We start from the raw sequence: 10,632 nt of genomic DNA, 5'->3' as shown, positions 1-10,632 counted from the left end.
GAGAAGAGAGAAGAGAGAAGAGAGAAGAGAGAAGAGAGAAGAGAGAATAGAACTTAATGGACAATAATAAAATAATGGAAATAATGGATAAAATGGACTTTACTAACTTTCTTTAAGGTAGTCATATGTTTTGTTGATGTAGTTAGGCCGCAATTTTCGAATAAAATTCATTCAAAGTCTCAATACAAATCACCGAACGCAATAACCATCAATGAAGGACACATTACTCTGGCCCACCATCGAACCACAATACGGGCCATCTCGTTAGCGTAGGTGGCACCGATTGCCATCGAAATGTGGCGCTGGCAGGCCGAAGATAAGCGATTCGAGCCGACTTACGATCCAGGGTCTATAAACGATGTCGGTTTATATGTTTTTAATGCCTGTATTTGCGATCATGCCCAATCACGGCCACAGTTTCACTGATGCATCAGATAAATCGCCACGAGAATGGCGCATCAAAAATTCTCGTCTAGATTTACGCGCCCGATAATCCGAGCATTTGCCACGTCCATTTCTCTTACCCTTAATTCCCGCGTCAACGGGGAACGGTGACTTCTTCAAAGGTGGGTGCCTGGCACTGGCTGGAGAGATACCATAAAGGCCCGCTTTGGGCTTTCGGCGGCTTTCGTCGCGAGCAATGAGAAAATCCACGCACATTGATGGATTTAGCCGGAAGGTTACAGGCCACTTCCAGAGGCTGGACCGGAATCTTCTAAAACCGAGACTTGTTTTCTGCTTCTTCTTTTACGGCCATCAAAAACGATCCGAACGAATCATCAAAAGTGTCCAGGCGCTGTAATCTGTTTGCCGAGTAGATCAGTACGTGCGCCGTGGTTGAATCTTCGTCGTAGAATGGTTTTCGGTTAGGAGCAAGCAAACGAGAAGATTACTTTTACGATATGTCGTCGGCGTGACGACAGCGCTCCGATCGAAGTGTTCTAATCGTAGACCCAACATTGTTTTTTTAAGTATTTCGATACCCAAGCGGTCCGCTATATTATTCAAATTATGCAAATTATGCATAACAGATGAACTATCTGTATGAACTGTTCTTAATCTTAAGCTTCTTAATTCCCCAGCAGTCACGTCGAGCTGACCGCAAACCGTTTATAACGACTCAAAACGCCCCTTTCCGAAACATGCTACACGGACGGTGAAGGCAATTGAGTCCTCGAAACCCTCACCTAGGTCAGCCGGTTTTACGCCGGTTTTTGCTCGATTTCCTTCCGATATTCGCTATGATGTGATAGGAGAATAGAACGATGACGGCTTTTATCGCTGATAGAACCAATAATTGTACCATCCATCTGGCGGTCGATTTAGATGCATTATTTTAACTACTGGAAAGCCTGTCTGGTTTCTGCGTAATTGCTGAAGCCTCTGCCTCCCGGAACGAACATGGAACGGAATCGGCCCCAAAACGTAGCTGCCTGAAGCAATGCCTTTGAAATGCCGCATTGTAAGTGATTATTAAAGGCAACAATAGCAAAATAACTGTTTAAATTGAATCCATTTGGGTCGCATCCCGCGGAACTCCCGTTTTTGCAGTGGCCATTGATTGGAACAAGCTTTTAAAAGGTGAAATTGCGCCAAACAAACGCCAGCACATATTGAATTCCGCAACCATTCCCAATTCGATCCGATTGACTCATAACAATTTCGCTACCTCGAGTATGCTGGCAGGCGAGCTTCCCGATCCCGAATGGAATCCGTTCCATTCAAAATGGAGTCGATTAGTATTCCAAATGAACATACTGAATCCGGTTTTTATCAGCACGCTACGGATGGTGGCCCCGTCGTTTCTCCTTTTTTACTGCTGCTGCTGCTGCCAGAGAAATCGGGGGCAAGCGTGTGGTGAAAATTGGAAAATTTTCCGACTTTTCCGGGCACACAGAGCGGGGCGATTGAAACGACGGCATTGACGTGAGAACATCAATCGTGCAAAAGGCACCAACTGCAACGGGTTGTTGTCTTTCTTTTTTTGCCGGTCCCTATACGACTTTTGAATGGCCACGAAGTAAATTAGAAAAGTCGAACGTAACACACACCCTTTGGTTGGTCGGGGTTTTGGTCAAACTTTATGGATCCCACATTTCACTCGAAGCGGAGCGACCGGAGCACGGAACGGAACGAGTGGTTCGGTGTTGCAACTTTAATTACAGCCCACTGGCAACCGGGAAGCCAAATTAGTCGTTTGATTAGTTACATTCCCCGTTCGCCACTGGGCTGGGACGTGGCCCGTTCTTCAGCGACCGCGGGTCCCACGAAACGTCGGAACCATCCATCGGAATCTCATTCGCATACTTTCCGAACACTGTCTGCGAGGAAGTGTGGTTCGGAAATTGCACATTTCGCTTTCAGTGCTTCTTTTTTTTGGCTGATCCTGCCGGAGAGTAGCTACCGCTGTGCTGTGCTATGCATTCGACTTGCTGGCCAACGTTACATAAATTATAATTATGGTGGCGATTAGTCTCCGCACCAGTAAATGGTGGTCAATTTTTCTTCAACACTCAAGCCCCAACGAGAGAGGGAAGTACTGGAGGGCAGAGCAGCAACCTGATGCTCGCTGCCATAGCAACCGTGTTTTTATGGTGAGAAATTTTAAACATTAATTAAATAGTTCACAGATTATGGTGGACAATGCAATCTTGTAAGCGTCTCCCCATTTTCCTAGTTGATGAGGACCAGACACAGGGGCTTGATAGACCCCCGCACAAGATCAGGAACGAATTTACAATATGGTGTTAAGGAAAATGAAATTATGATACTCACAAAATTAGGTGTAGGGAGCCCACCAAAATTAAGGCCCAACAATAATACGCCTCGTTTCGATTAAGCCTCTCTAGCGCACAGCGTCTCTTCGAGCGCCAGGCGCAACAAAATCCCTTCCGCCCTGAACCGTATCCATCCATCATCGTACGGACCGGGGCTCCCGTTGAGCCCTGTGCCCTCGACACAGCCCCAAAACGCGCGCGTGTTTGCTTAACCCTTAGATTCCGCGATAGCTCATGGCTCACGGACGCGGCAAAACTAGCAAAGCACGGCACGCCACCTAGCCAGCGGACCGTCCATAACTCATCGGCCCTCGAGTTTCATAAATTAAAACACATCGTTTGTTATCTTATAATCCCGCGCAAGTAGCCGTGGTGGTGGGCTAGATTCGGGATGAAATCCCAACAACGCACGCCGGCTGCCACGTGGCCCGAACCCAATGTAGTGTCCCCGATGCCCGGTGGCCCAAAATGGTGACCACCTAACACCTTTATCAATGTTAATAGATGCACATATTTATGCGCGTCTGGGGGGGCAGCGAGGTGCAAAAATTAATTGAAATCGCTGGTAACCATATTTTGCCAGTGCCCTCGGCAGCTGCCAACAGCTGCCATGCGCCCGTCGCTGGGCACCGCAAAACGATATTAATCAACTGCGAGAATCATTGTGAGTTCCCCGAATCGCCGCCCTTCAGTGGCATTAAATAGACCAACCGGACCAACCGGACCCACCGGACGTGATCAAACGGATGTTGTTGCCCTCCGTTCGGCGGAAGGTGCGAGCAATTGAAACGTTTCCGATCAGAAGCGAACGAATCGGAGCGATAATAATGAACCTACGGCCGGCCACGGTGGCATAGTTTTCACACGGCCGACCCCACATTCCACACCGGCGTGCAGGTCGTCGGCCAAAAAATACCACCCAAAACGAGTGCCACATACTTTGAAATTAGTTTTCTCAACTTGCCGGGCCGGGCCAGTGTGCTTTTGGCAGTTTGTATTAAATACAAAACCACACCCACACCGTTCAATTAAAACACCGACACCATTTACCACGATCGGTCCCGGGGTGCCCGGGGTTTTCCGGTTTTTCCAAACTTTCTCCTCCCGAAAATCGTGCCCGTGCCGCTTAGGTGAACCGGAGAGAGTCGCAGAATGTCCAGCCGTGTGGCAGAAGGGAAAAGTTTTCACAAGTCAATCAGCATCAGTAAACATTGGATGTAGTCTTTGCATGCAGACGGGGCGAGTGGCTGACTGGCTGGCTGGCTGGCTGGGGCTGGATTCTGCCAGGGATATAAAATTGAAAATTCTACTCCGAGGTTCGCCCGTGGAACCGAGACGCTTCTGGCAGGTGATAAAGGGGTTAGCCTGCCAACGTGGCCTGTTCATCTTGGTCAGCTTTTCTTGATGAGTCCCATGATTAACTATTGCTTCGTCAACGCCAGCCAGCGTCGTGATTGAGTTAAGGCCGACAGTTTAGCTTGGCCGTTTCGCTGCTACTTAGAAGGGCAATGCGATACTTTACGTCAGATTATGCTGACCTACGCTAAACTCTTAAAACGAGATCATCCAACTTGTGCGTGTTCGGGTCGAAAGAGAATGAACTTCTTGTAGAAAGTTTCAATTTACTTAGTGCTTGGTATGTGCGAAATAATGATTCTGGCTTATTTCTTAATACCAAACTCGGCAGGATGGACCATCCTGCCGATTTACTTGCGAGAATCGAATATTCCCATTTCCAAGCTCCCTCAAATGTTTTCGGCTATTTCATCCGCTATTTACCACTTAAATCTGTTGATAGCATTTCCGCTTTTTCTCACTCACATTAGAAGTACTTCATTCAAACCACTGGACGATTCCGGATATTGAAAGCATATCTACATCCGAAACGGAAACTCACCTCAGTAACCGATACCGAAGGGTTGAGTTTTCTTTCCCCCTTATCCGTAAATTATGCCACTCACGGCACGGCACAAAGACTAATCCCAACCTACGCTGCACATTGAAACATAAAAATGCCGTTTAATTAGTCCGATTACTACGAGGCCCGCGGATAATCCGCTTTGCTGGGGGGCCGCCCCCTTGAGCTGACCACCGTCCGCGATTTATGGTCATAACGGCTTAAATTTGTTTAATATCCTTTCTTTTTTGTGGCCCTTTAAAAAATAAACATAATTTGATGAAAAACGGTTCGGATTATCTTGCATATCTTAGCGAGCGGACGGCTGCCCTTCTGCGAAAGACAAGCTGCCGATGAAAGCCTATTAACACCGTTGCGATCTAAAGATCTTGCCCTTTTCTTGCGTCTGGTCAAATGTCAGATCAGTAGAAAAACAATAAATCCGCAACCGTTCAACATAAATCTTTGCTCAACAACCTTGGCTTTCAGTTGTTACGCAAAGCACACCGGCAACAGGTCGGGTGGAAATCGCTACCATTAGCCTCCGCCAAGCCATACATCAAATGTCAGGAGAACATCCGACTTCGGGAACGCAAGGACTCCTTCAGGATCCACTTTTCTGACGCCAATGGCGAAGGAGCAAGGGGGACCCCAGGGCGCGGGAGCAAACAGACATCAACAACGAGCGCGTCACAGCGACGGGGATCGCATAACATATGCCAATCAAGTCAAATCACGGTACAAATTGATTTCGAATCGAACAGACCATCAAACGGCAACCGAGCGGCGTGGCAGGGCAATGATACCCCGAAATTGATTCGTGAGTTCTGCCGGGCAGGTCCTTCGGCCAAACACGCGCTGCCGGCGGCGGTGGCGGCGGCGGTACACACAACAATGAAAACGTGCCGCGAATGAAAAGTCTAGTCCCGGCTGCCACGGCCAGGCAGCAGCTGCGGTGAAGGGAAATTCTCGTGTACCCTGTGTCGTGGGTTTTCCACGTATCGCACCGTACGCGGCGGGCAGCGTTGTGCCCCACCGCGAAACCGCGAACTGCAGCGGAAATGGATCCAAAGTTTTTCTTCAGAGTTGCGAAACCCGCAGAGAAAAACATCCGGAGGGGATTTCCCGGGGCTGGAAAATCTTTCCCAACTTTTCCACACAAATGCTAGTTACAGCCGCGATAAGGCTCCAAGATTGGCAAATATCACGGTTTCAGTCTCGTCCCGTTGATGAGGTTCACTGACCACAGTGCAGCCACCAACTTCATTTCATGGTGTTCAATTTGCGCGCGGCAACATATTGGCAGGCGGAATCGAGCGCGTTTACTAAACCGGGTGTGGAAATTAAATTCCTGACCCGTCGCCAGCGCCCCCCCGTCGCTCGGTTATCGTCGCCAATCGCAATCCAATCAAGGATCACACGCCAATATTTATGCGATTCACTAATTATAAACGCACACGCGGAGAACAAACAACAGCAACACGAGTGCAGATTTAATACTCCGGCCCTGGAACCTGTCGATAAACGGTGACCGCTCCGCCGGTGTCGGGGAATTGATTTTCATTAGCCGCCGACGGCCTAATGAAACGCTTCGGGCCCGGATTGCGTCAATTAGACCCGGCGGTGAAACTCAGACGTCCGAGAGTCCCGCGGACGGAGAAAGGAAAATCTTTCTCACGAAAATCTGGCCCCGAAGGCGAGAAGGCGATCGAACTAATTGCCGGACGCGTTTGGCGTCCCACTTCGGAGCCGCTTCCGATTCCGATCTGGATAGCAGCTTCACAAATCACCTTTTCACCTCCAAACTGTGAGTCGTTGGCCTGCGATTGACGCCTTCGGACCGGGTACGGGTGCGATGTCTTCGGACCGTCCGGCTAAGGAACACCCTTCGGCCGGCTAAGAAACACCAATTATTGTCGGAAGCACGGTGCCCACGGTCCATTTTCGGAAACCGGTCGATTTAGATTTCCATTTCCCCGCCACGCCACCAAGCACAACACTCAATTATTCAAACATCGACCCGGAAACTGGAGCCTCTGGACCCGGAAGTTGCCCGTTCTGGCCTCCGAGAAAAGGTAAACGGGGTTGACTAATTCATTTACGCCATCCGTACCGTCGAAACAAACTTTCGAAATCCCGGCCCAACGAACCGTTTCGAGCGCAGGCTTCGCAATGGCCACCGGAGACCAGCTGAGTCCCTACAGAGGGTGCTTGAAACAGTGTCAAGGGCGAAACAGGCGACAGGGCCGAACCTGGCGAACGGGCTGAGCGAAATTAGATTAGCCGAATCGAAACGGAAGCCAAACGATGCAAATTAGTTAAAAAAACCCCGAAGGAATCCCTCCGGCTTCGTTCTTCGTTCCGGGGGGCCGCAACGAACCGAAAGCTCCGGTCCATCGGATCGGGTCCTTTGCATATACGGAAACCAATTTATGTAAGCACATGCTCGACAGAGTGGCCACCATTTATGGAATCAATTAAAATACGGTTACTGGGGCCGAAAGGTGGAAGCCGGGTTACCTTTAAATAACCCGGTACCCTTGTACCATTGGCAAGCTATTTTAAATTACCCAAAAACACAATTGGCCGTGTGTTTGGGTTCGTTAAAATGATGAAACAAATGCTGTTATTTTAATGGCTTACAACGAGTGGCCAGCATTTATGCAGCCCACCGATGGCAGAAGGGCTACAAATGCCATGCTTCAACGATATACGATTACACCGGGCATAAAATCGACCGCGAGAAACGGCCGACCAGTGGAAAGGAAAGTTTGAAAATATTCAGATTACACTCAACACTGAGTTGCTCATATTTCAGGCATGGTCGCGCCCGAGAGCCATTTTAAACCCACCATCATCATCCTATTCTTCGAATGCACCCGTCAATGCATTTGCCTGGTGCCTGAGCGTTGCCGAAAAGTTGTGCTCCGTAACACGATCGGCAACCGAAGTGCAGTTCGTAATTAAAAATGACGTCGCCGGCTCCATAAACGCTTGCATGCTTAACCATAATGCTGATTATCATAATGGATGTAACCGTCCTTATTACCGCTAACGGCGTGGAAACATGAGACATTTAATCTAATTTACGGCTCTGAAAACCTTAATTTGATCTTCACTGTGCGATCCCTATTTGTTTTTGCTGCCGCCATGTTGGAAAACCAATATTAAAAACCGTCCGTCACGACGGTTGCCGCGCTTGTTTCAGTAAACTCCGCGCACTTGTTACTCATTTTGGCTAATTAAGTCTTGTCAGGGAACTGGAAATGGAGCAATTTTCCAGCATAACAGCAATAATCAACTCTTCCGTTCGCCGCGGCCATTGTTTTATTTGTTGCATCCGCTACGAGTGGGGCCCGTAATGTGAGCTCGTCATCCGAACCCACAACGGCAACATGCCAGCAACAACTACGAAGCAAACGAAAAAAAACGCTGTTCCGAAAACCCTCATCAAATTTGCACAACTTTCAAAACACCGACTTCACCGGGGATGAATGGGTCCGCCAGCCGGATCGGCCCGGAACCGCCGATAAAAGTGTGGCGAAAAGGAAAACTTTTATAAACCCCGTGTCCGAACGAGGAGGGGCGAGAGAAACCGTTCACCATGTCACCGATGCGCCCGGCGTCATAATTTTCGTGCGTTAATTAATTTCCCTCGTTTACACTTCATTAAAAAATGGCCCTCGCCGCCCGACCCGCCCTTGCCCGCCCGACGCCAAATGTGTGCAAATTCCACAAATAAAAGTCACACAGCCGTGTCCGTCAGGCTCGGACGCATCGTACCATAAATGTCCATTATTTACAGACCGCTCGCCGGTGAGGGCGTAAACATGGCTGTTGGTGGTGTTTTCTTGTTACGTCCCTTCCTGGCCCACCGCACGGCAGCGGTCCCGATCACCGGCCGGGTCGGGACGCAAAATGAATCCACATTTTGATTTTGTCATAGAGCACCGCCAACAGTGTGCACACATCATCAAGCGGTTAACGCGGCCGCTATCGGTTATCGGAGATCGGGGACATATTAATCGGTGGTTTGCTTTCGTTGATGGAACCATCAATTCAATGCATTTTTTACAATAATTTCGGTAACGAAAGTCACACATAGCTTTAACATCCAATCCACGCAGTTGAGTGAGTTAAGCATTGTCCTTCGTGCAGTTGGTAGCCATCGATTTAAAAATGACTGGACTGGTCAAGGTTTGGCCATATTTCAAAAATGCCTGTACTCATTAAACCTTCGCTGGGGGCTTTTTAGCTATTTGAGTCATCGGTAGCGGACTACCAACAGTCTCTCGATAATACTCAAAGTAAGGATATTCGAAAAGGAAGGCACTTTTTCGGCCATGAGCTCGCCATGAGATGGATTGTGGTTGGTTTTTCCCGGGCCCCCATTTATTGATCCACCCTTTTGAGGATCAATTTATGGGGGTCAGTCGACACATTCTCGTCGCGTAATGTATTTACGTAATCTGCTTATACTATTCAGTTTCCTACCATTGCATAACATGAGACCAACGGCCCAAGCTAGAGGGTATATCGTATAACAGTTATAGAATGTCATCGAGTGATAGGAATTGGATAGTTTGAGAGCAAAAGCAAGGCGCAAACAAAACAGAAGAAAGCCATCGGAAGGACTGTTTTTAAATAGTTTTATTTGTTCTTGTTTTCCAATAGTTTTATCATCAGTAATAATAATATTCACCGTATTAGATAATTTATTACTACAATTGTTTCTCTTTTGTTTTCTTTTCTCTTTTTGTATTGGTTTTCCTTTCCTATTTCGTTCAAAAGAGGCGTTTGCTACCCACCGTAGCCCCTCCCGGTCGGCCCTCCACGTTGATTCGTTTATCGTTGTTGGATTGCCTCTAGTAACGCTGTCTTGCCCACAGTGTGTTTGTGTCTGAATTCTGTAGTTCTCGTGTTCAACTCAGGCGCTCCGGGTTGAAACGTGCCCATTTTTGTTTTACTTCCATTTGTACCATGCATGAATGAAGTTTTAAATAAATGATTTTGATTTCCGTTCATCATACATTACCATGTTTAATAGTTTTGAATTTTTTCAGTCACATCAGACCCACTTCTGCGTCATTTTCCGTCCCCTCGTTTTGTTGATTATTCCCATTCCCGGGCGGCGGTCGTATGAAAATTTGTGTTTGCTATGTAAAATTCCCACCATGGACCCCATGGGCTGCTGTGCTCAAATTTCACGCGATCGTTACGCGATCGCGTTACGCGTTTGTTTTGTTTTTCTCTTTTCTCGCCCTAGCCTTGATTTTAAATACTGTACATAATAAAATAGGCTTACGATCAACACAAATATTTAATTGTACATTCAATAAAAACGCAACTCAAAATAAAATAATTATCAAGCGTTTGTCTCATCCTCTAACAGCTTCCTTTTCCCCTTACACTGACGGCTGTTTGATATTTTGTGTTCTTTTCAGGATTTATAAAAAACGTTCCTAGCAATGCTGCTCATCCAGATGCAATTTCTGTCTGGTGGAAAGGCAAAAATATCTGTGGAAGCATTCTGCACTATGATTCCATCCGTTGACGTATCCGTCCGTTGATTCCGCGCCCCTGTTTCGTTCCAAACGATACACAATAGAGCAACCCGGAGAACGGCCACCCTGCGTTACACGATCTAAAACCTCCGCCCGTCCGTCCGTCGGTTCGCTGTTCCCTTGGGTAATGAAGATTGATTTTGCGTTTGCAGATATTTGCAGCATTGTCCCTTCGATGCCGCAGCATGTTCTGTCTTACCGATAATATTACAATATGTACATAGAAAAATATATGTTTGTTTGGTTCATATAAAGTGTATGTACGTAAAAGTGCTTTCTCTTTGTTGTGTACTCTACTTCCGCCTCTGCCCTATTCCCGTGGCCACTCGTTTGCCGGTCCCACTCCTTGGTGCTAATGTTTTGTTCGTATCTGTAAGAAACGATTCGCTTGTGT

At 47.6% G+C, this 10,632-nt stretch overlaps 1 pseudogene; it reads left to right on the top strand.

The window, feature by feature from the left end:
* LOC131212178 (uncharacterized) overlaps positions 1-10,632 on the top strand; it is a 48,535-nt pseudogene that overhangs the window by 37,509 nt on the left and 394 nt on the right.

The sequence above is a fragment of the Anopheles bellator genome, chromosome 2 (genome assembly GCF_943735745.2).
Source record: "Anopheles bellator chromosome 2, idAnoBellAS_SP24_06.2, whole genome shotgun sequence".
NCBI lineage: Eukaryota > Metazoa > Arthropoda > Insecta > Diptera > Culicidae > Anopheles > Anopheles bellator.
Note: the sequence above shows the minus strand (reverse complement) of the source record. Positions and strands in the feature narration are given on the sequence as shown.